This window comes from Panthera leo, chromosome A2, assembly GCF_018350215.1.
Source record: "Panthera leo isolate Ple1 chromosome A2, P.leo_Ple1_pat1.1, whole genome shotgun sequence".
NCBI lineage: Eukaryota > Metazoa > Chordata > Mammalia > Carnivora > Felidae > Panthera > Panthera leo.
This window is the reverse complement of record NC_056680.1, coordinates 38,414,280-38,440,421: the sequence shown is the minus strand read 5'-3', so window position 1 is coordinate 38,440,421 and position 26,142 is coordinate 38,414,280. Positions and strand designations below refer to the sequence as shown.

The window sequence follows — 26,142 nt, the reverse complement described above, 5'->3', positions numbered from 1 at the left end:
GAAAACCGAAGTTCATACTCAGATACCGTCCTTAGGAATGAGGTATGAAAACATGTGAGATATTTCTTTACCCCCTTGGAGGATTTAAGCTACAGCTTCCGGAAGAGGTAAGCTTGAGGTAGTTGGGTTAGGAGAAAAGATGTGGTTTTCTGGTTCATGGGAACAGAATGAATAAGCAACAGAGACCAAAAGAGCTTGATACTTGAGGAGAACAACGAATAATTCATCTCGGTTGGGACATGGAGTTCATAGGAGGGAAGAGAGAAAATGAGTTGGAAAGGGAGCTGACTTACTACCGTGGAGAATTGCAAATTCAGGTTCACCACCAAGGGATTTCCTTGGTAGTATCAATTAATATTAATATTAATAATAGCAGATAACATTTGCTATGGGCATGGGAACAAGCCTGGTGATTTATAGTTCATTAAGCTTTACTTCTTATACAAATCCAAGGAAGGGGGTACTATTATTATCCATAGATTACTATACAGATAAGGAAATGGAGTCTTGGAAAGGGTATGCGATTTTACCACAAGCGCAGAGTAGTGAAATGGAGCCCTGATTTCACATTGGCTCTGTGACTCCAGGACCAGCCTTTTGAAGATTCTGACTACACAGCCCTTGGGCATGACTAGGGTTTTTATGAGCACAGATGTCTCTTGGTCAGGGCTGGGCTCCGGGATAGTTCATGTGTCACTGTTTTATAGAATATAGTGGGGAGCCCAAATTAGAGGAAATTGTGATGTTTCTGAAGAGCCAAAATCCTAGTCTTCAGCCGGGTAGTTGAAAAGATTGGAAAGGTGATGATGGGCGGTGGGGGTGTATATAAAAATCTGTGAAATTTCATCGACTAGATTCAGTGTGAAGGTGATGGATGATTGAGAAAATCAGGTTGGTGTTCCCAGCCCTTGTACCCAAAAGAGGAGAGGGACAGGCTGGGAAGAGATGAGTTGGGGTTTGGATGGCATGTTAGGTGCAAGAGTTAATTTCAGGCAGAATCTTTCTGGAAGATGATGAAACACACATTCCACATAACCTTGGGAAGGTAGTTCGGCTGGAGATGTGGATTGGAAGCCAAGGGAGTATGTATATATGTGTATATACATACATACATACATACGTACATATATGTGTGTGTGTGTATATATACATACATATATGTATACACATACATACATATATATACATACATACATATATATATATATATATATATGTACGTATATATATATATATATAGAGAGAGAGAGAGAGGCAGGGGGGATTGGTACATTTAGTGAGGGGGGCGAAGAAAGACTGGCTGGAGAAGGAGATCAGGAAATAAATAAGCTTTATGAGATAAAGAAAAATCTTTCTGCACATTGGAGATGACAGATTTGTAGGCCACGCTTCAGACACATACCTATACATATTCATATTTGTATACATATTCATGTACATATTTATATATGTATTCCCATATACATTCATATGTATCACTGTGTATTTGTATATGTATCATGAGCATGCTCTGTTCCCTTAAGCACACATATGTATACTTGGGAGGCTTTCCCACCTCAGTTAGCAAGTGTGGGAGCGGCTAGGTATCAGTCTGTCCCATGAGTGGCCGACTCAAGAGGATTCTGCTCCTCGGTGCTGCAACTTGAGGGCGGTAGAGGAGAGATGGAGTTTCCTTCTAGAGTGTGCGAGGTTCAGCCCAACACATAGAATTTTATACACCCCCCAAATGCATTCCAACACAGAAGCCTGGCTGCTTTAAATGCTATAGTAAATGCTAAATGATCTATAATAGGATTTTACAGAATTCAGCAAGATTACCATTATGTTGTGAAATATGGGCTAAGAGTGTGGTCAATAAATGTGTTAACTTTTCATTTGGGGTGATATTTTTCTCCTTTGAAAATCCATTCATCTGCTGAAATGCATATGGGAAGCTCGTTGCTTTCATTGCTTTTGCCAGTGATTGTAGTTAAGAATTTTTTTTTTGACTTCCCTTCCCTCTACCTCTTGTTAATTACTAATAAGCTTAACAGTTGAGACTTCTGGGTCTTTATTTTTTTTTTTTTCAACACCCAAAGAAATGTTATTGCTGAAGACTTTTTGGTATTATTGATGGGACAAGGACATAGTGCCCCCCCCCTTTCGTGTAGCCACAAAGTGATTTCCTTGAAGGGCAAAACTTGCCCTCTCACGTTAGTAGACTTGAGTTTCTATTTCTCGTCTTGATTCCTTAGGTTGGACACTTACAAAAGGGTTAGAAAGGCTTGTAACACCTTGAGAAGCTTCACTGCCCCCCACTTCGCATACTGCCGGTATTGGCCCTCGTTTTAAGAAAATAGATTTAACAAAATCCTGCAGGTCGTGACACCAGTGTCGACTTTGGGATGCGGTTCATGCGTCTCCTGTGAGTCTGTAGTTGGCCATGTTACTGAAGACCTTGTCATCATCGCTTGAGAAGTCATTCATCAACGGAGGTCACCCTGACTTTTGAGACTCTAGTAAAATTGGCTTGAACCTTTATCTCATTCCCCCTGGGAATTCCAATGAGGATTCCTGGAGACTTCATTTTGGTGATTGGTTTTGGTTAAACAACTCTTGATATTCTCCCTTCTCTCTGCTATTCTCTTTTCTCCTCTCAGAGTTGGAAGTTAGCTCCTGCCCATAATTTCCTTCCACAGAGCTCATAGATGCCATTGGAGTTGAGGAAGTTCCAGAAGTTTGCATCAGAGACATTTAGAGTTAAATGTTCAACAGCACTATTCTCTTTTTTTTTTTTTTTAAGTTGATTTATTTTGAGAGAGAGTGTGGGGGGGGGGGGGCTGGGGGAAGGGCTGAGAGAGAGGTAGAGAGAGAGAATCCCAAACAGACTCTGAACTGTCAGCACAGAGCCCATCATGGGGCTTGAACTCATGAGCTGTGAGATCGTGGCCTGAGGTGAAACCAAGGGCCAAATGCTGAACTGACTTAGCCACCAGGCACCCCCATGGTGCTGTTCTTAAAACCTGTATTTGCCCATGCGAAGTTTGTCCTTGGATAGCCTTCTCCATAGACCATGACCTCCAAATGCCTAATTTGTCACTTCTTCTGTTCTCTTTTCCCTCTTGTTTCTTTACTTCTTGCCTGTCTGCTGTTACCTGCACATATTTCTTAAAGACAACAGTTTAACTTTCTCTTTCTGTTCAGCATGTCCTTCCAAGCTGTTTCCTAGAGACCCTGTCTTCCAAATTTCAAGCAGCATATCAAGAAGGAATCACTCACTAGGGAAACGATCACCTTTCCCCTAGCTCTTGCATACCCTCGACTTCTTTGCATGGGGCAAAAATTAAGACAGCTTTGCAGACATGTTAGGGTTTCATTCCAATTTTGGACCTGCCCATCAAACTCCATTCCTTTCAACTTTTCCCCTTAAGTCAGCCAAATAGGTTGTGTCTGGATTTACACAGAGGACTGCTAAGTGCAAGCCCTAAATACTGGTATTTTTTCACTGAAACTCATTTTCTTCTGCGAGGCCAACAGTCTCTCTCCTCTGCATCCTGGGTCAAAAACCCCAAATCTCAGCCTTACAAACTCACTAGCTTGTAGGAATGGTTAACAGCATTTTATGTGTGTGTGTGTTTTTTTTGTTTTTTTTTTTAGTGATCTAATCTTGTTTGTAAAGTTTACCACTTCGTATGTCTAGCGTAAAGCGGGTCTTCTGTGGTAATGAATTCTCTCCCTTCTCAGGAAATTAAGGATGTTAATGGTTAAGTAAATGCTTAAGTAGTGCTTTTTGATGCAGAGCTAGCTGAAAGCATTTGCAGTGAGGGAGCCACCTGGAGCCCTCTCATCTCCTCCTGTCGGTTTACCATAATAGTGTCAGCCAGCATGGCCATCTTATAATTAGAGGAGGGACGTCAGGCAGTTTCCCGATGTTGTTATCTTTTACAGTTTTCCCGGTGACATGCGTGACCTGGAGTTACAAACACAATGAAAAATACCCGCCAAGCATGAAATGAACACTTATTGGTTACTTTGCATGTTTTGATACCCCATGTAAATGTATAAAATCTACTCATCACCAGAATAGTGGTTCCCGATTCATAGGGTCCCAGAATCCCAGGGTTTGGGAAAATATAATCCTTGATGATTTCAAGATTTAAGTTAGGATGAATTTGGTTGTAACCAACGGGACCCTCTGGTGAGGTAGGCTTAAACAGTGTCCCTGGCAAGTCCTCAGTAGGTAGACTGGCAGGAGACTTGATCTAGGTCTCTCTCCTGTTTTCCATGGTGTTGGCCTATCAGACTGGCCTTATTTGCACTTGTTAGATGGTTCTTGGCAATGGCTGGGTTATACATCTCCTTGAACATGCCAAGGAGGAGAGAGAAATACAGGGAATATTTTCTTAAAAATTTCAGAAAAATTAATGAACTCTAATTGGAGTGCTTTCCAGCATCTTATACCCTCCCGAGGGCCAGGGAAGTAGAAGATGTTAATTGGCATATCCTAGGTGACATTTTTTTCACCACCGGAACCAAGGTGGAGTCCACCTCACCAGAATAGCATGACCCCCCAAGTATCTATTGGTCCCATTTGGGAGTGGTTTGGAGGAAAGGAGGGTGGGTAGACAGTTTCAAATGTACACTTCATTGAGCTGTTCTTTAGGTTTCAAAAGGCCTAAAGTTAATTCAGTTGTTGGTATGAGATAAGACTTCTGGGGTTAACCAAACTGTCAAGTGTTTTGGCTTTTGGCCATAAATATGTCAATCTGTGAACTCTGATTGGCAATTTGGTAGATCCTCTGTATTGAATTAATTAATATGTCACAAATAAGTATGAAAACTTAGTGTCTGTGTGGGTGGGAGTGCTTGGAATTTAATAAAAGTAGTTCATCGTGGTTTTAAAAAATCAGGAACCTGTTGTCTCAGCCTTCTGAGTCAATAGCAGATAAAACTCATTGTAATTCACCTAAGAAGTGATGACCAGCTGAAATGCTGTGCAGATGTGGAAAGAAAAAATGACATTTGGGCGGTTGAAATCATCTTATTTCCAAAGTTTAAAATTCAGCGTCTCAAGTCCTTTTTTTTTTCTTTTCTACAGATATGGTTTAGTTTTAAGTTTTACCAGCTTGTTTTAAAAACATTAATCATATGGAAAGAAAAAGATGATGAATTTTTAACACTGCCACGATAGTATCTATGACTCAACAACAGAAATTGTTGTTCGTGGAACCACCACAATACAATTGTCTTGGGGAAGAAGTTTAGTTGAAAGGCTGCAGAAGAGAGCCATATGCAAGACTAGTGAGAGGCGAATATGGTAATGGGAGATTGTTTTACCAAAAGACATTTTTCCCAAGACTACAGTGAAACTGTTGAGGAAACCTTGTTGTTAAAGAATAGACACTGTGCATATCAAACACTGAAGAGTGTGAGTGTTGTCAGTAGTAATGCGAACTTATTCTGAGATGCAGGAGGTCTCTCATACTCAGTGCGCTTTGGAAACATTTCCCTCAAAGTGGAGGAAGGTAAGGGAATCTTAAGTCATACTGGGTACATTATCAGTGCAAAGAGATACTTGCTCTGAAGCATTTGTCCTAGACTCATGCTGAGCCTCTTGGACGTTCGCTCTGGTTTTACCTGACTTACACAGCTTTGGTTGTTTTAGACTCACAGCTGCCCCAGTGGCCAAGCTAGGAAATCTTGGCCAGTGGATAAGGGTCTTGTGGACGTAAAATAATAACCCGCTGTTCCCCGTGATGAGGCTGGCCAACCTGATGTTCTTGGGTAGCCTGCCTGACCTTCTGTCCACTAGGGGTCCACCCTTCAGGCTCCTCTGTGACCTTAGAAGACAGATTGTTGTATCTGGATACCTTATTTACGTAGCCTTTAGTTTTATATCCCAGCCTCCCCTGCCTGCCCCCATCTCCTTGGTTGATTATTTTTCAAACTTTGCCATTCTTGGGTATTCCTCACGTTTCCCTGCTTTTGATCTACATTCCACGTATCCCTATCCTTTATTCGCTTTTATTTCCCTTGAAGTCCCCTTGCTTGTGAGAATGCCTATTTAAAAAGGAAATTTTACATTATCCCTTAAAAGAAAAAAAAAATAGTATCAGTTACCAGAGCCTGATGGTAACCTAAAATAAATACTACGAAAGCCAGAATGATGGTGTACCCAAGAGTTGGCAAAATGTTTCTCCAAAGGGCCAGTTAGTATATGTATCTGGGTCCACACATCATATGGTTTCTGGTACACCTCACCTCCTGCATTGTAATTCCAAATCAGCAAGAAACAAGACGTAAATAAATGGGCGTGGCTGTGTCCCAGTAAAACTGTGGATGTTCGTGTAATTTTTTCATGTGAAATACTACTCTTTGCTGTTTTCTCTGAATCATTTAAAAATATAAAATACGTCCTTATCTCATGGGCTTCATAAAAGTCAGGAGCAGGCCAGGTTTGTCTCTCGACCATAATTTGCTGACCCCTGATACAAACTACTCTTGTGTTCTCTTGCCTACTTCTGCCTAAGGTACTGGGCCAGAGAGGTTCTTTGTTTGTTAAAAATGTACGTTAGTGTGTATAAGGTGTCACTTTGTCCTTGACATCATGAGAAGGGGTCAAAGGAAATTGGAAAGAGAACTTCCAAGTATGCAGTTTGGTGTGATTTGTTACCATGTCCATAGTACGTAAAATCATTGGAGTGGTTTAAGTCTAGAACTTTGAGAACCTTTGCCTTTGTTGATTTGTTTTACCCACTTCTTTTTTTTTATAATTTTTTAAATGTTTATTTTTGAGAGAGAGAGAGGCAAGGGGGGGAAACACAGAATCCAAAGCAGGCTGCAGGCTCTGAGCTGTCAGCCCAGAGCCTGACGCGGGGCTTGAACCTATGAACCACGAGATTGTGACCTGAAGTCAGATGTCTAACCGACTAAGGCACCCAGGTGCCCGTCTACCCACTTCTTCTAATCCTCACACAGATGATATGAAGGTAGAAATACAAAGAGCACACGAATGGAAAGGTGGAGAAGGGGAAAGTTTTCAACATAACACCTTGAAATAGCCAAGATCAGTGATGGGAGAGGAAGGGGTGAAAAAATGGCCGTTATTGATAAAGGAGCAAAAACTGAAAAATCTCCTGAGACCAGAAGTTGACAGAAATTGGAATATTTGGCCAGTCAGGCCATTACCATCTCTCATTTTTTCTGTAGTGTCACAGAGTGTGATACTGTGTATTTTCCATCCCTTACCCTGTGCAGGCTTCTTTGGTATTTGTGTCATATCATTCTCTTCTGGAAGTTTCTAACGTTAGTATTCCTTCTCCGCTGGCAAGAACAAGGGAAGTTAGTGGCCCAGGATAATGTCTCTTTATCCAACCACTTTCCATCTTTTTGTGGTGATTCATTCAGTGTTCAACCTCCAATACAGGCTTTTTTGGGGGTGTGTGTGTAGGTGGGGGGTTCTTGATTACATTTTATGTACAATTTGGATAGGAATTCTTGAGTTATTTCTTGACAAAATTCTTTATCAGAAAACCAGGACCAGTGTGGCTTCATCTTCTAACTTGAAATAGAGATCTGCAGGATGCAAGAATTTCAGTGTTAACAATATTTGGTTCTGAGGAAGCGTTTCTATGGAGCATTCATAAGGTAACAATTATTACTATAACCTAAAAAGTAATCAGTCTTCATGTTACCAGCGCAAAAAAAAATGACTTTTAATTCAAAACAAGTTTCTTAAAACAAAGTTGTTTTTCCAGGTTGCTTTACTTTCCAGTATCAACATGAACCAAGAAATCTTATACCAGGAGTATTAGCTGATATGTTCTAAAGTGTGGTAGTATAGTTGTTAAGTAATTACCCAAGTTGGGGAGAGGGATCTGGCTTCAAATTCTGGCAAAGCTACTTAGTAACTTTGTGACCTTGGGAAAGTTACTTAATCTTTGTAAGCCTTAGTTTTCACATTTGAAGATGGAAGTAAAAAAAATAAATAAATAACCACCTACCTCCCCGTAGTATCCTAGTTTATCAGATGCTTTGGGGTTAAATGGGATTTTGTAAAAATAGTTCTGAGCACAGTGCATGGCATATAAAAAGTAATGTTCCCTTTATGTGGAATTTATTTACCTAATTAAACAAAATATTTCAAATTACTGTTGTTTTGCTGGATGCCCAAGACAGAGTTAAATAGAAGGGGACATTTAACTCTGGGAGGCAACAGTGGTATATCACCTTGTCACCTTTCTGCATTTTAGATGTCTTGGTTTAAAATAATTTTCTCTTCTCTAGAAAGAAAGGATGCGTGGTGTTCATATAAGATCAGAATTTGGGGGGCTTTGCATCAGTGCATGTCTTAAAGTTGCTTAAACCCAGGAAACATTGACTCACACGTTTTAACACTTTAACATCAATTCAGTTGCACCTGCTTACCCGTTTGCCATTTTGTTTTTATTCTGCAGTTTTTTATTAATTTTAAGAATGAAAAAGAATCTAATTTGCACATCATTTACTTGTAAGTTTCTATCGATAACAGATGAATAAATAGGACACTTATCCTTATCTTTCCTTCTTTCTCTACCACTTTTTTTCTATTCCTTGCATTAGCTGCTACATCTGGAGAATGTGTGTGACCTGTAGAAGTTATCCTCCAGCCACATGGTTCTTGGATTGGTTCTAGGAGATGAGGGAGGGCCACAGTGCAATGCTATCGAAGGGTCAAGTGGAAAAGGTTAAAAGAAAGTTAAACCGAGAACTCGTTTATATGAAGTTGAGTGTTGAAAATGGTGGTACTGTTTTTCTTGGGCCTCCTTTTAGGGGAGAACAAATTTTGAGCGTAATTGAGTATGTAAGCTCAGTGTGTTCATAGGTTCACAATTTCTAGGTTGGTATTTTTACCAAATGGCTAAACCAGAATTTGGAACCAGGTTTGCTTTTCCCCAGCTTGGGTGATTACTTACCAACTTGAACTACCATTGTTTTGGAACATAGTTAACCAGTGTGCCTGGTCATTTTAAGGCACAAATTTTAAGACACGAGTCACAACTGTTAACTTCTAAGGCAGAAATACTCAAATATTCAAATATTCTCCATGTATTGATTGACATAGTGGGAGCAAGAGCCACATTTATCCAGTTCTAAGGAGAACCACTTGTTAGTATAGTCCCTGGTTTTTGGGGATGCAGCCATATTAGTTAGCTGCTCCTGGCCTTAGTTTACTCGTAATCTCTGTGAGGATCCCGTGGTAGACTCCATGTGAAATAGTTTTGTAACGTTTTGTAATATTACACAGCCCGTCAGATGTTATCTGATGTCATCTTTGAAATAAGTGCTTCATCTTCCGTCAGTTCACCCGGTGAGTAAGAACACTGTGGACTTTTCTTTTATTCTCTGGATGGTTCACGCAGCATTTGAGAATTGGAAATTTTAGTGTGTACTCAGTGAATCTGGCATGTTCACTGTCCCCAGTTCATGCCCCTCCCTTTCCCCCATCCCTACCATCATCAGATTTAGCATCCTTTCAAACTAGGAGAATAAAACAAGAAAAAAAGGGCTCATTTTTAAGAGTTATTACTTTAATATGACCGTGTACTATGAGTTCTCTGGCAGCTTTTACAAAATCCTCTTTCCTGTTAGGACCTTCTAGCCTTGTTTTTATCAATAGCTAGTACAAGTGATTTCTTCGTCCTGGTCTTTCTAATGACAATATTATTTCCACGTGTGAAATCAGAGTGTTTTACTTGGAGAAATGATTTCATTTCCTCACCACGTTTCAGTCTAGAATGTCTCCTTGTACTTTTTATTCTTTACTTGGGGATACATCCAAGTTCTCAGATATTAGGACCTAAATTTACTATGATAAGCTGAGAATTTACTGGAAGATGTCTTTTTAGCACTTCTTTCTAGATTTTTATGTCTCCCAAGTTCAGATAGGCTATACAAAAATGTGAAAGCAAATCCCAAAACAAGTGTATATGTCACTAAATGACACTGAGATCATATACCATTTTTTGCCCATATCACACTGTTTAGTCTGTCTGCATTCCAGCTGTTTCTTTACTCAGGCCACCTTGTTGTGTCTTCCTCCAAATTTATCTGAGTAGAAGAATTAAGAGGGAAAAAAACACAACAACCCTTGGGATCTCCTCCTTGGAGCAAACTGGGTGCACCCCTGACCGGTTCCCCACTTTTGCTACCCTACCCTACGTAGATATCTGTGAGCTTTGTGCCTTCTCCCCCCCCCCCCACCTCCGCCGCGCCGTGACTGTATTCAGAGGGAACTGCTTTTCCTCTGATCTGGTCACTGATGGATTCTTTTTCTCTCTTATGGCAGGTCTGGTTTAGTTTTGGGGATATGGTTTAGTTTTAGTTTAGTTCTGGTCTGGTTTAGCCACTCAATGTGGCTAGAATTTTTCGAAAGCAGATTAAAATCCTGCTTCAAGTGAAGGACCAAGTAGCCTTCTTATTCAACCTGTTAGCCATTGGTCTGAAGATGACTGGTAGGCATGGGCAAAAACCAGAATAAAAGCATATGAAGCCAACTTTGATACCACTCTCTGTCTGATCAAGGAGTACCAGAGAAGTTACATTAATTTTATTTGCCCTTGGCAAGGAGATGATGGTACTTTCAAGTTGTAGTAATGGAGAACAGCCCCATCACTTGATTGTGCAGTCATAACGTTGCAGCTCTTTTTCTCCTTGGCTGTAGTTTTAGGGTTCAGATAGTCCTTGAACTCATTTTCTGACAGGTTTTACGGAACGAGAACGCTAAATCAATACTTTCAAAAGAGAGTCTTATCTTAATAGCGTAGGTACAAAAATACTTCTGTGTTTTAGTGGAAGTTACTCCGTTATAACCCTTTATGGATGCTCCCTGCTGAGAAAGCATTCTGGAAATGGATGTCAACCAAGGGAGATTCATTCATTCCATACGTTTTCTAATTTCAAAAAATGTACACCATCAATATTTTTTCTTAATTGAACAGTTTGTTGAACAGACGGGTGCTTTAATTATGGTGGTCTAAATTTACACACATTGCAGTGGTATTTTGCTACATTAATTACCTTACTTGTCAAGAGTAACAGGTAATTACTACATCAACTCACCCTCCTGCAGTACATGGAAACATAACTTTATTTGAACAGATACAATAAACCAGGGTAGAGCCACCCTGCTCCTTAGCTTCCCTCAAAGGATGGCTGTTCCCACGTGTTTGTTTCATAATGAGCCAGGTGGAGGTGAGCTCCCCTTTTCTTTGTCCGTGCAAGAGGCAAGCCCAGAAACATTCATGGACTCCAAGCGCGTGTGGACTGGAAGGAGCCTTTGGAATAATTGAATGCATCAGACTTCTTATGGGTTTCAGAGAGAGGGAGTGACTTTTCTAAGACCACACAATAATTGAATTAGTGTCAGAACCAGAATTGGCACCGATTTCACCCCACCAGGCTGCTACAAAGTTTAGCGCATTTTAATGATTTTTTAAAAATAATTCTAGAAAAATCGTTCTGTATGGTACACTTTGAATATTCATTCACTGCATCTCCCTTGTTTGAACTTCTAACCAATGCTTTGGCTGCGTCAGGAAGAGTATTTATCCTGTGTTCTGTTGAACTGCCAGGTACATCTCCTGTCATTCGATTTCCTCTCTAGTATACTCGTATCAGCTTTTATGACAAGTTGTGTTAAAATTCTACTTTAACATGTTGTTTTGTGTTTTTTTTTTTTTTTTTTTTTTGTAAAGGCGTGAACGTTTTTGAGCATATAGGATGCCCCTAGCAAAATTATGCAGCGTTCCCTCTTCTGGTTGCCATGGCGTAGAAAGAAAGGATTTTGTTAGCTTTTAGGTGTGGCGTGGAATATACACAATGACATAATAGAGGCGGGCTCACTTAAAAGGCTTTGTCCCCTTTTTAGTCAAACACCTGTGACAAAATTACGAACTGTGGTTAACATATACTACTTACAAGTGGTTTTTCAGAGTCATCCAGGGTGGAGGAGCTCAGCTTGCAAAAAAAAGTTTACTACTCTGCTGCCCTTGCACCTGCAGCAGGAGTGAGGTGACTTTAAAGAGAAGTTCAAGACGTCGAGGGTTAGGGATACAACTTGCAGAAATTCTGTGAAATGGCTGGTAGGAGACGGTGGGCGTCTTGAGGTGGTTTGAGCTGTACGAGGATCTCCTATACCCTGCCTCCACCTCATTTCCTGAGGCCTGAAATGCCGGCCAAGAGGCTTTATTCCTGTAACTTCAGTCTGTCTTGTGCATTTCGAATCCCTTTGGGCTCTGCAGCTCATTATATCATAGCTGAGAGTTACTGGGTTTTACTTTCTCCTTAGTTTTTTTTTTTTTTTTCTTCTTTTTGAATGAAGGATAGTATAGGCTAATTTGATTTAGTCATTCAGGCATCCGGCAGACCTCCCTTGAGTGCCTACTGTGTGACAGTCATTGGTGAGGGATATGGGTACCTAGTGAGAAGAGACACAGAACAGACCCCTGCTTTCATGGAGTTTCCCTTCAAGTAGAGGGAGGCAGGGGAGGCAAATCGTGAAAGGAAGGAGCCGTATATTTCCCCATAATGAAAATACACAAAGGAAATTTTATACAGCTCATACCTTGGGGGAAGGCTGTTTCATTCAGTCAGGAAAAGCATCAGACATAAGACGTAAGGGTTGAGAATGATCTCTGTATATGAAGAGTTGGAGGAAGAACTGTCCACTTATGAGGAATGATGGAACCAAGCCCCAGGGTTGGGAATGAGAGCATGGTATAGGAGAGGAAGACCAGCGTGGGTAGCCAGGGGCTGGTGAGGATGGAGCTGGGCGGGGGTGGGTAGAGAGCAGGAGAGGCCGGAGATGTAATCAGGGTCCTGGGGAGCATGCCTAAGAGCTGAGTCGTCTTCTTAGACTGATGCAAAGCCCTGAAAGTTCACTGTTTCTGAGTCAGATGTCAGAATGAGCCACATGGGTGCCCGCTGGAGAACAGATTGCAGAGCTTCAAGTATTTCCTGGAGAATAGACTTCCCTGGGAGAGAGGATAAAGTCCTCGTCCCCTGAGGTTGGTCAAGGAGCCCTGGAAAAGGCCACACTGGAGACAGACTCCACTCCACTGGTCCTGGCCTTTAGTGAATTAGGAACTCTGGGGCTAGAGTCCATCAGTCCTGTTTTAACAAGCCTTCGGGTGATTCTGATGATGACTGGAGCCTTCATCAGGGGTTGGGGAGCCCCTTGGTAAGGGTATTAGTGCCATAAAGGACTCTCCACTTCTCCATACTCACTGTTGACTTTCTCCGGAAGACAGGACCCAGTAAAGAGGTACAGCCAAGTGGTCACCCAGTGCTAAGAAAAACACGTCCTCTTTGACCGTATTCTAGTGCTCTGTCCTAGTCGGTTTCTGGAGCTAAATAATCAATAAAACCCACTTTGTTTTTCTGAGGGCTAACTACGGTATTTATAAAGGAGGAGGTGGTTGGATTTTTAAGAGGTACTGCTGTGGTCTGTGAACTGAGTTGCCTCGTTTCTCTTGTTCCAATTTTCTCAGATCATTTAGAAAAGCAATTTCAGTGTGGATAACCCCTCTCCTTTCTCCCTGTCAGTGGTAGAAAAACAAGTGTTTTGTATTAAGTTACACTGTTGAGACACCTAGCAAAGGGTAATAATATTCTTTTTATTTCTGAATTACTCAATAATATATTTGGCCTTGTTTTTGTTTTGGAAGTCCTCTTTCTCCCAGGTTATGTTTTTAAAATCATTGTAGAAACAGAAGATTATTCTGGGGCCCAGTGTTTGTGCTTGCTCACATCTACTTTGACCAAGAGTTCCATTCGATTCTCCGATGGAAGATTCTCCTCATCCTCCACCCAGCCTCGTCTACGTGGCTCAGTCCTCCTCCCCTTCAGTATCTTCAGCTTATAGATAATTTATGCTCTGAAGCCTTTTCTGACCTCTTGGGCATAGGGCCCATTTTTTCTTAGGTTATTCCCATGCATTTGTGTTGGTTTCCCAGTAGACTGTGGGCCTCATGAAAGCAGAGATGTTCGTGGTGTCACTTCCAACCTATGTCAGCTGCAGACTCAGGGTTTGGCCCACGGTTGGGTTCTGGAAACCTAGATCTCAAGTGAATGCTTTCTCTCTTCGTTGATACTGATCTGTGACTCCATTTATCAGCAACAGAGTTTTGGAAGACGTAGTGGTGAGTCTTTTCTAAAAGAAGGATACACAGAATAATAAGGCATGGTACCACGGATCCAGATGGGGGGAGTGGAGACAAAGCCCAAACGAAGTGCTTATTTAAGGTAAATCCTAATGAAAGCTGCTACAAGGTGTAAACTGTACTAGGCAGGATGTGGGGGTGCCTGTAGCTTCTGTGACTAACAGCGCACACATTTTGGAAGCTTAACATGATAAAGGTATACGTGGGGCTCTTTTCACATCAGTGTGTGTCTGCTCAGCCTCCCCCATTCTGCACTTGCTGCAAGGAATGTGGGGTCCCCGTAGTTTTGGGGGGACAGGAACTGTATTTGTCATGCTCGTAAGTGATTGGCCTTGTTTCTACTCCCATCTGAGTGACCAGCAATCAGTCATGTGGCCTCAGCCTAAATGCCAGGGAAATTGGGCAATGTAATCCGCCTGTGTCCCCAGGAAGAAGAAAATGAAATGGAATTAGTTATCATGTGATAGTCCCAAACAACATGTTACTTTGGTTTTAGCCACTGGGCTTTGATCAAAAAGAAGCATAGCACCTTCTGTTTTTGTAGCCTGTTCATCAATAAATACCCTTGTTCTCCCAGAGATCAGGAAGAGTGATAGCCCTCAGAGGCATGTCACGAGGAGAATATCTTTCATTTAAATCCCAACCAAGAGCCCATCTTCCTCTGGGATTGGGCAGGGAGATTTGTTGATGAGCCAAGGCCGTAGCATGCTTTCCCTGCGCCATCCAATGAAATATTCTATCCCAAGTGGTAAATCAGTCTGACGATACACAGATTGGCTTTTGAATAACAGGCCCTGTTTATGCTCTGCAGGTGGCTTTTTCTGTTCTCCTGCTGGAGGTGACAGGTTTGGAGAAAAGAGTTCACCCGTGGTGAGGACCACCTGAGCCCTCCCCACTTGCCATTGGTATTGGCTGGCAGAGCACCTAGGCACCGAGAGTTAGGTTTTAAGGAGAAAACTAAAGTTGCTTTTGAAGACTTTGATTTTGTGTGTGTGTACTGATCTCAGTTTATTTTTGCCCAGAAGGTGATAGGGGAAATTTTTCATGATACATTAAGTGATGAAAATATGTACTTAAGTATTTACTTTGTGATGCCCTATTTTTTTTAAGTAAAGATATATTTCTTCTCGTATTGTCTTGCTGATCATGGTGGTTCTCAGGAAAGAAGCTGAAATCTTTATAGTCATCTGTCTCCCTTCTTGCTCTCCTTCCAACTCAGGGAGAAGCTTGGCCGGGCCAGTGGAGAGGTCTTCAACAGCCAGATTATGAGGGCATTATAAAGGTCAAGGGAAGGGTTTTGATCTTTACTCTCAGAGTACTGGGGAGACAGTGAAAGTATGCAAGCATGGAGTTTGTGCAGGGTGGATATGCATGTGTGTGTGTGTGTGTGCGTGTGTGTATCTTCCTGTCTGAGAGATAGATGGATGGAGAGAGAGAAAACAGTAAAGGATGATCCCACTTGCTGTGTGTTTTTTGGCTGTTGGGAGAAGAGCCTCCACAGGAGAGTGAGTGTGAACACAGCACGGTGCCCTTCTCCCCGCTGACGTGAGGGAGAGGTCTCCCGTTTTCTGCCCAGAAGTTACTTGTCAATCAGGAGCCTACCGTCCCAGCTTCAAAGCAGGCAGTGCATTTGGGGTAAATATTTATGAAATGCCAGGCTTGGTGATCAAGATGTATTTTGCATTTAATGAGCAAATGACTCGGAATTGTTTTAAGTTATTAAAAGACAAGTTGTCGTGTGTCATCATGGCAAAAGGAGAGGGGAGAAAGTGTCATTATGTAGCAGGCAGTTTACTGACAGCTGTGATCCACAAGCAGTCAACTTCTTTAAACAAAATTATTTACATATTTTTAAGGGCTCAAGTATAAAAATTTAATTTACTCGTGTAATCCCACCGGAAGGACTTAAGTAAGACCATTCAGTTGATTCAAGGAATCTGAATTGAGTGCGTAAGGGGCTATAAACCCTATGTTTGGGACATGAGAGATAACACAAATCTCTGCTCTCAAGATACTTCTGGTCTGAAAGAAAGCCAATCAGAAGCCACTGATAAATGAGTATAAATGTAAAACAGATGTTTCTTTTTGAAGTTCAGAGAACTTTTTCAGATTCTATAACCGATATTTTCGATATTGCTTGTTTTTGAATACCAAACATACAAAAATTCTGAAGAAAAAATCTCACCTAGTCCCATTTCCTCCAGGGCACAACTGTTAGTTTTACTGTTTTTTCTTGTTTCGTTATTGACACCTACTTTTATATAGTTGGTACAGTTTTTCTATCTTGCTTGTTTCATATCACATTACAGCAAGCGTTTGCACACATTTCCCTGTTTCCACTATCATTTTTAATGACTCTAAAATGTTCCTTTGTCAGACTGGTCTATCATTTACTGGCTTTTGTTCTATTGTTACTGACATTTTAGGTAAAACAGATTCATAAAATTTGTCCATTTATGTCTAAAGCCACCTTGCGCACTTCAGTTTTACAATAAAACAATGGGGAACCGAGATTTTTTTAAAAAAGCGTGTCTCTGAACTCTGTCATCCAAAAAAACCCCAAAAAACAAAAAACAAAAAAACAAAAACCAAAACAAAGGCTGAACTAAAACCTTGTTACAACATTACATTCTTAAGAGAATAATAAGGCAATACATTTGATACATTATCTCTGTTTTGTTTGTTTGTTTGTTTGTTTGTTTGTTTTAATCATTGGACACGTAGCTCCTATTCTGAAACTGGTTAACAAGGTACATCCTGTAAAACCAGGAAAAGTGTTTGATTCTAATTTGGGAAGACTTCGTGCCTAAATTGGAAACTTTAGAGGTGTCATTTCTTGCTCCTAGCACTCATTCCCCTAGTGACCTTTTCAGTCTACATGTTATTTATTTTGCTTTCTTTTATTGTTAAGAAGTCCTTAATATAAGGTCACTCCAAGGTGGCTGTTGTCTGCATTACCTTAATGCACAGACTTGACTGAGCCGGTTGGGCAGAACCGTCAGCTTTTTCTTCTTGTCACAGAAGTACTTGGATTTTGTTTAAAAGGCATGGGATACCTGTAAGAGCCTTGTACGGGCAGTGAGCCCTTTGACAGGTGTACGACTTAGAGGGAAGAATGAACCGCAGGGTTAGAACTCACATGGAGACTGAGCACGGCCATCCACCTATCCCTTGAAACTTGGGCAAAGGAAGGCGATCAGATGCCGTGGGTGAAAATGCTAACCAAAGACTATTTCCCATTATTTTATGTAGGAGAAATCATAATGTTATGTGTCGGTATGCAAACTCCCTCCCCCACCAATCAATTTTCTAAAACAGGAGATGGCAGAATACAGCTCTCGGGACCAGTACCTGTTTTTGCAAATAAGGTTTTATCAGAACACAATACCTATTTGTGTTACTTACTGTGGTTACTTTCTTATTACAAGGACTTTGTTGAGTAGTTGCGATAGAGAACTTCTAGCAACTTAGTCTGAAGTATTCACGCTCTGGCCCTTTACAGAAAAAGTTTGTCAATCCTTATTCTAAAATATGATGAAAGCATAGCAAATGCCATATCTATCTATCTATCTATCTATCTATCTATCTATCTATCTATCTCTACTATCACATTAAAATATAAAAATATGTAAAACATTGATTACCAGTGTGATCTCAGCATAACAATATGTACATATGTTTTAAATATGGCTTTTTCTTTTCACCAAGAACATCTGAGACGCATCCCCTTTGTTGCTCCCTTTTCAAAACCTCTACAGAAGTTTCTGACATAATACCAATTGTATTGTAACTTGACACTTCCCCTCACACATTTCATTAAAAATGTTCTGTTTAATTTTGGAGAATGTCATAGAACTTTTTCTTTTATGAGCAAGAGCTAAAAATGTTTGCTTTAGAAATAAGTATTTTCTATAAAATTTAGATATTAAAAGGCAAGAGGCATTCAATTAGGAAAATGTCAAGTGGATATACATTTGCATTGTTTGCTTGTATTTCACTTCTTAGAGGCTTGGTATTCGCATCTATAAAATGGGATCAGATCTCCTGACAGGGCTGTGAGATGAAGAAGGAAAGCTGCATGCACCTGATGCAGTTTCTATTCACAGCTTAATTAGAGGAGCAAATAATCACAGCAAAAGTTTGGAATGTTTCCAGATTTACCATGCTTCTGTTTAGGTTTAGTGGCCTGGAGATTCAGGTATGACTTGGGAGCCAGGGAGAAATTAGAAAGCTCTATTTATTCAGGTAAGAGATGCCGGTAGTTATAACAAACATTCCTGAATCTCAGAGCCTTAACTTGGTGCAGTTTTATTTCTTAAGCAGCTCAGGCTGGTGCTGGCTGGTGAGGGACAGGGGTGGTGGCCCTCGATCGTGTTTCTGGGCCCTTGGCAAATTCCATCCACTGACTCCACCATCTGCAGGAACTGGGAGTTCTCCACTGGAGCTCTGGGTGCACAGTTAAGGGAGGAGGGAGGACATTAGTGATGTTCAGGAAACTTCAGGGTCAGAATGAAAGTAACATACCCACTTTGATCTATTTCACCAGAACTTAGTCACAAGGCCCCACCTAACAGCAAAGGAAGCTGGGAAATACATCCCTCCTCTGCATCCAGGAAGAAGAAATGAATTGATTGGCATCTAGCTGGTCTGTGCCACACACTGGCCATACCTTTTTAGGTTATTATGGAGGATGAATACTTACCATACTTAAACTGCACAGATACCAATAATCTGAGAATCTGTTAACAGGTCAGGTACCCCTGGAAATAGCATCATTTGGAGACAGTAGTGCCCATGAGAGAGTGAATCTGTATACTGGTTTAAAAACATGTTTAAAACTTAGCCTGGAATCTGAATCTGCTTCTCACATGTTAGGTGCGATTTATGTATTTTGACTTTTTAAAATCATAGATCTATTGTAAGTTTAGAAATACGTACTTCTTCAAATTTTACACTCAATGACATTTTCATTCCCAAAGAGATCTATGTGGGCTCCTACTTATTTTGCTGTTCTATAAAATCAGAAGTCATACATAGTATTGAGTAGAATTCCTTATCAAGATGCCAGAGAGAACATTTGTTGAAATACTACCACTGTTACTTAATTCAAAGTGTACGTTTTCCAATGAACCACATCAGGAGTGTTTTCAGTTTTTCAATACCTCTAGTAGATATAAGCATACCTTTTTTAAAAGTTACTCATTTTAAATTATGATTGTATGAAAATTTTAGGAATATAATAACCATAAAATGAAGGACAAACTTTATCATACCCAAATAGAAATTTAATGTAAAGTAGAAAGAACTTGATTGCAAGGTTTAGTAGCCTAGAAATAGGATGTATAAGAGGATGTTGAAGAACACTTCTGAAAAAACCCTCAGTAGGTATGGTTTCCCAATAGATTTAAAACAAACAAACAAACAAACAAAAAACGAGGGTTGCATTTAGTGATGTTTGTAAAGATCACATTTGAGGTAGTTTCACCAAAGATCAAACTTTTCTAGTGTTGAAAAAGCACATATAAGCTAATAAACTTTTTGGTCATTCCATGGAAAAACAACTTCCAAAAAAATGTATTCAGTGTCATAAATTTAGTGAAATTTATTTCAGATCGAAGTTGCTCTTGACCATATTGCAATCCAGTGGCTTCGGTCAAAAGTCAAGATTGTACCTGGACGTATGTGGTTAAAAATACTCCTGTTAGCTTCCCTGGTACTCCTGGCCTTTCCTAGTACCTGTCACTTTGTCGTTGGCGACATTTGAGGCAGAAAACAACTCGAGTCGACAAGGATAGTTTTCCAGTCAGCTATTCCTTTTTCTCCAGTGCTTCTTTGTTGTATTGGAGTTCACATTTACTATTCATGAAACCCATTTTATCAGTGACCATATCAGACAAATGGAAGCTAAGCACTGGTTAGTATGTTGAAAATAAACACGAGGGTTCTCATTAATGTCCCTGTCTGAATAATTAGTTGAGCATCGTGTACTGAGCAGCAGCGAAGGCGAGCTGCTTCTCACTGGAGCGACAGGCTGACAGCCACGTCTTGGAGTGTGGTCATTAGTGTGCCCCACCATCTATGTCATGTTACTGTGTCAAATTAGTTAGTGTCCCCTTAGGAGAGAAGCCGGACCCACAAATTATCCGCCTCCGTCCCTGGAAACGGTGTTTGCGAAACCTGCGATCGAGTGTGAGCAAATTATTAACACGGCTCATAAAGTAACTAGTTTACAGGCTTATAACATTTTACAAGTAGATAATAAAGGGTAGAAAAGTTTTCCAGTTGCTTTGCCCTGATGTTAGGGCTGTGATCTGCCGACTTTTCCTTGAGGAGCCCACGGCTGATAGGTTTTTTAAAAAGGGGAGCAAACACATGGAGTGTCAGAACAAATGTTTGGGAAATGTAGACTTTAAAAGGAAGCAAGTGTAAACCCCCTGAAAACAATATAATTAACTTCGTTAGCTCATTGCTCTGATAAGTCGATGACAATGGCCCTCTTTCTTGTGGTGGCAGTTGCTCATTAATGAGTTCACCAATTAAGTTTGAACGATTACAGCCTTTGCCAACTGAAATCATCTTTAAAAATATTTTTGATGCGTTCTTACCCTGCACTTAAGCTGCCTCGTTGAAGAGCGAGGCTGCTAACGCAGCACGTTCAATTCATCGAAGAAGGAAGATGCTTAAGCCGTGATACATTTGGCAAACGGTTTACACTCACATAGGCAGTGCATACCTAGGACACGTCACGTGGACCCACCTGGCCTGAGTTCATCTCTTACCAAGAAGAGGCGCTCACTGAGAACACCAGCCCTTAACCCTCTTCCGAGCTCTGGTAGACAGACAGCCCACATAGTTTCCGGAGCTACGACGTGACTATTCAAATCACGAGAACTTCATACACCTCCTTTTCAGTTTCAACTTCTCTGATGAGACTTAGAAGACGTGTCGCTCGTGGATTTTTGTCTGAGTTGGCTGTTGGGAGAGAACGGCACACGTGCACGCGGCGGATCTCAGGCTTTCTACTCATTCTGGAGTTCCGGTTCCCCGTGTTACGGTGGCTCCTGTCACCTTGAGGGCTGCATAGGTGGCATTATCGTCCCCAGGATCTATGCAGAAAAGGCCTGGCGTGCAAAACCTTGCTACCGGCTGCTATTCATAAAATCTCTCTGAAACTGCTTGAGGATGAGTTGACTTATCTGTCAGCAATTTCAGCTTACTTGGAATTGGACTCGGTCAATGTTCTACTCATAACCTCACCAAGCCGTGAAAGCTCACAGCCTCCACCCGTGTGCACATACACAGGCTGGCTGTTGCCATGAGGAGGCCGTGTCACGGCCTCCCTGTTGTGCATTTGAAATGCAGCTGGAAAAAGAGCCATGAGCTGCGGCAAGTAAGGTTTGGTGTTTGGCTGCCAGGCGAGATAGCTTGTCCTTTTTTTTTTTTTTTTTTTTTTTCCTAAACAGGGTGCTTGTGTGCATGTGTGCCCACATATATTTATTTCCACTTGTCGTTTCTGCTTAGATGCATTGGGAGAGACTGAAAGACTCAAACCCAAGGCAGAATCCACATTTGGACTCAGGGATCCACCTGGCCCTTATTTCTCAGGATAGCTTAACGCGCTCATTATGAGAATTTATCCTAAACAATGAAAGAGGACGGGCGTTAAAGGAACTCTTCCTTGTAAGTAAATGTCAGTGCCTTCACAGGTGACAGTTTCCCCAGCTGCATACCATTTTGCTTCCTTCTCCTGTGTTCTCTGATACTGAATTCAGCGTATGAGCAAATGAAACGCCGATGCTGTAAGGGGAAAGGTAAAATAGACGCTTAGATACGTGATCGCATATTGGATGTTAAAGTTGCGTGTCCGCAAGGAATACCCGAGGCTCCTGTGAATGCCTGGCTTTTGAAGCATCACAATCGGGACTCTTCCGGGCACCTGGGTGGCTCAGTAGGTTCGGCGTCAGATTTCAGCTCAGGTCATGACCTCACTGTTCGTGAGTTCAAGCCCCGCGTAGGTCTCTGTGCTGACAGCTCGGAGCATGGAGCCTGCTTCGGATTCTGTGTCTCCCTCTCTCTGTGCCCCTCCCCCGCTCATGCTTTGTCTCTCCCTCCCTCTCTCAAAAATAAATACACATTAAAAAAAAATTGGGACTCTTCAGTTAAACCTCTCCTATTCTCTCTGCTTTCAGTGTCCCTCCGTGTGTTGCAGTCCTGTGGCATTATGCCTGCCTCCAACCAGTGACCCCCCCAGCTTTTTATGGCTGTGAGACTCGTTAAAAGCTCAGGGTAAGTGGCAAACATTACTACTGTTGCATCCCGCTTAAGAATTGGGGTCCATCTTTGCGGGCGGCCCCGTAGAACATGTGGTAATTCCTCAGAAGGTAATGGGATGAGTCATTATTAAGCCAGAATTCTACAGCCAGCAATAATAAGTTTGTTGTCCTCCAGGCTAGCTTTCTGGCTTGCAAGAGTAGGATCTGTAACCTGGATCATATTTGTGGAAAGGTGATCTGATACAGAGAGTGCAGATTTTGTCTCTAAAACAGCCAGATGATAAGCATTGGCAGCCTCGTGGGCCATACAGTCACTGTTGCAACTTTGTGGTCAACTCTCCCGATGTGCCATCACAATCATCCATGCACAATATGTAAACAAATGGGTTTGACTGGTTCAGTGAAACTGTTTCCAGAAACAGCCACTGGGCCATATTTGGCCCAAAGGCCGTAGTTTGCTGACCCCTCACCTAAGCATCAAAAAGGTAAAGAGGATACCTCCCTGGGTAGCGGTTCCTCTGATCTCGAGCAAACCATTTATCAAGAAGAAACGAGAATAATAATAATAAAAAAAATACCTGCCCTTCCTACCACACAGGGTGTAGTTTTAAGGATGAAACAAGATATAATGTATATGAAAGCACTTTGAAAATTTCGAAACTCCTTACAAGTATAATAGATGGCTCTCTACAGTCATTCTGGTTCACGTAGTGGAGTCTGCCTTCTTCACCCTTTTAATCATATTGGGCTTTCATGAGCTAAATGAGTGTGGGGGAAAGCTCTTTTATTTTCTAAGTAATGTGGTTTTTCTGTACGTTCCTTCCCCTCTGCAGTTGATGGACAAGCTGTTGAAATGTCTCTTGAGTATCAAATATGGATGAGGGGATCTATGGGTAGATTATGGCAGGCTAAAGATCAAATGCCAATGAACAACGATTAAATTTCTTTTAATCATCAGATTCTGCAAGTGGTTTAAGATCTTCCACCTTTAATAAGGTCCTTAATAAACAATAATGCTTTGGATGTCTCCAGCTATGTTTGAATTTCACAAGTGTTGCATGTCACAACATAGAGACTGGTTCGGCAAATATGCTTCCTGGACTCGTAGTTGTAATTAAGAGGGAAAGTCATACTTAAACAGCTTGGTGAATCACAATTCCAATTCATGAATTTTCTCATTTTTTTCCTGAGAGGAAAAACGGGATCGTCTTCAGACATGTTTTCATATCATCATATCATTTAAGAATTGTTTTCTAGTAGCAGAGATGCATCTAAGTTTAAAAACGTTATTGCATATTTTGTCTGATAAAAGGTATCTGGAGGAGAGCAGTTAGTGCTGTCTGTCTTTCTGCTCCGCCTGCCTGTTCAAGGGTTGTTTTGTTTTCAAGCTCACATGATGGCTGCTGGCTTTCCAGCCATTGCCTCTACATCCTGAAGAGAGGCAGAAATGCAAGGAATGAAAAAATTAGCCTTTCAGCTGAAGCAGGCCTCTTTACACAATTTTCCATGAAGTCTTAATGACTTCCACTTAAGCCTTTTAACAACCCCTAACATTAAGGACATAAGGGAAGTGTATCCTTAGACTTGAGAAATTTGATGTCCAGATAAATTCCCTGTTCTCCTAGTAAGGAAGAAAAAGGTCATTGCTTACTGAACCACAATTGTAATTACTTCTACAAAACCCCAGTGTGAATTTTTCTTACAGGTTTAATTTTTGTTTCTTTTTGGTGAATGTCTTCTGTCATCAATTGACTTGTGTGTATAATCTCTAATTTGAATTTTCCATGTTTGAATTTAAGCTTATTTGATTCTCACTGGAGATACATACCCCAGTAAATATTTTAGGACCATAATATTCTTACTGAAAGTGCGTGGCAAATCTGAGAAATGGATTTCTTTCCCAAGAGAGCTATCAACCAAAATTTAAACTCAAGAATTTTGTAATGAATTTTGTGTCCTTTGGATATAAGCTTCTGTCAAAGCTTGAGTACAAGCCTGAGGTGCTAATGACATAGAAGCTTACATTCCAGTTCTCGTCATGCCATTGTCTGCAGGGGATGTTGCTGATGGCTGCACTGTCCCTCAAAGAAGGGACAGATCTGTCCACTCTGTATCTCTGTGATTTGCTGGCCCCCCCATCTCTACTGAATACTTACCTAGGATAATGGGGAAGACAAGTAAGTCACCCCTGTCCAATTTTTCTAATTCAGATTGGCCTGTATGTTATTCATATGAAAAGTTGTATCTCTGGGGCACCTGGGTGGCTCAGTCGGTTCAGCATCCGACTTCGGCTCAGGTTATGATCTCACGGTTCCTGAGTTCTAGCCCCGCGTCGGGCTCTCTGCTGACAGCTCAGAGCCTGGAGCCTACTTCGGATTCTGTGTCTCCCTCTCTCTCTGCTCCTCCCCTGCTCACACTCTGTTTCTCTCTCAAAAATAAACAAAGATTTCAAAAAATTTTAGAAAAGTTGTATCTCATAGAATAAATAGAATGAGACTTTCTCATACTTCATTCTGTAGTCTCTGCCTGGACCAGCCTGTGACAGATTCTCCTGAATCATGGTGGTTGATGCATTCACAAACATTATTGAATGCCGTTTATGGGCATAGGAGAGCAGTGTGGTGGTCTGCTTTGAAGTTTAGATCAGCCTAGAACCGAATGTTACCTTTTGCGTTTACTGAGTGACTGAATGATGTTGAGCGAGTTACTTAACATCTCTGCGCCCCTGCCTCCTCATCTGGGAGTTGGGGATAAAACCGGGAACGGGCTTCCTGTGAAAATCTAGTGAGGTGATGCTTCTACAGAGCTTAGCACAGATCCTGATGGGTCATAAATGCCAGCATTGTGCTACACAGCCCAGGTGATGTGGTAGAAATCCCGATCTTTGAACAGTTTTTACTGTCGTGTGCCTGGTTCATTGGTCATCGTCTTACTTGTGGACAGTATGTGTTTCACAATCCATTGCTTCTAACCCAGTTTTCTCTTACAAGTTTAAGTCGAGCCTTGGGAGGTGGCTTTGATGCCTGTCTTCAAGGGCCCTGCAGCCATGCATGCTGTTGGACCGGCCTGCTAACAGAACTTAGATCTCTGGGTCCCTTTTTGACGATTTCCCCTGAGAGGCATGCAATTCTTTTTCTATTCCGTTTTTTACTTACTCAGACAGTGGGCCTGCCTAGCAAGCAGAATTCGCTAACTGCTTTCAAGTTGGTATTGCTGATGATAATCTGAAACTCTGTAGGGTTTCACTCATGCAGGCTGATCCTACACGATGCCGATCTTGCCCTGTTTCATCCCGGGCCCTGCGTCCATGCTGAGTCTGCAGGGCAGGCCCTGGTCCCCCACAGATCTTCTTGGGAACAGCCCTCAAAGAACAGTGTCAGCTCCTTATCAAAGCTGCTGCATGACTGCGTCACGGATTGCAGCCGTGTCCATGGATGGCCCCACTGGCAGTGTGTCCCAGAGATTGAGAATTGGTGGTACCTAGTTGATGGTGGCTGTTTTTTTTTTTTTTTCTTTAATGTCTTATATATTTTTGAGAGAGAGACCGTGTGTGAGTGGGGGAGAGGCAGAGAGAGAGAGAGAGACACAGAATCCGAAACAGGCTCCAGGCTCTGAGCTGTCAGCACAGAGCCCGACATGGGGTTCGAACCCGTGAACTATGAGATCATGACCCGAGCTGAAGTCGGACG

The 26,142-nt window shown here is 41.5% G+C and overlaps 1 protein-coding gene across 7 annotated transcripts in view; it reads left to right on the top strand.

The window, feature by feature from the left end:
* Positions 1–26,142, top strand: part of FOXP1 (forkhead box P1) — a 465,483-nt gene that overhangs the window by 62,176 nt on the left and 377,165 nt on the right. For 5 of the 7 annotated variants that reach the window (XM_042929976.1, XM_042929970.1, XM_042929974.1 and 2 more), the window contains one exon: positions 22,370–22,466. The gene's annotated coding sequence lies outside the window, so the exon portion shown is untranslated. Of the gene's footprint in view, positions 1–6,896; positions 7,627–21,701; positions 21,861–22,369; positions 22,467–26,142 lie in introns of those variants that run through there. The other 2 variants (XM_042929971.1, XM_042929969.1) reach the window with 2 other exon arrangements.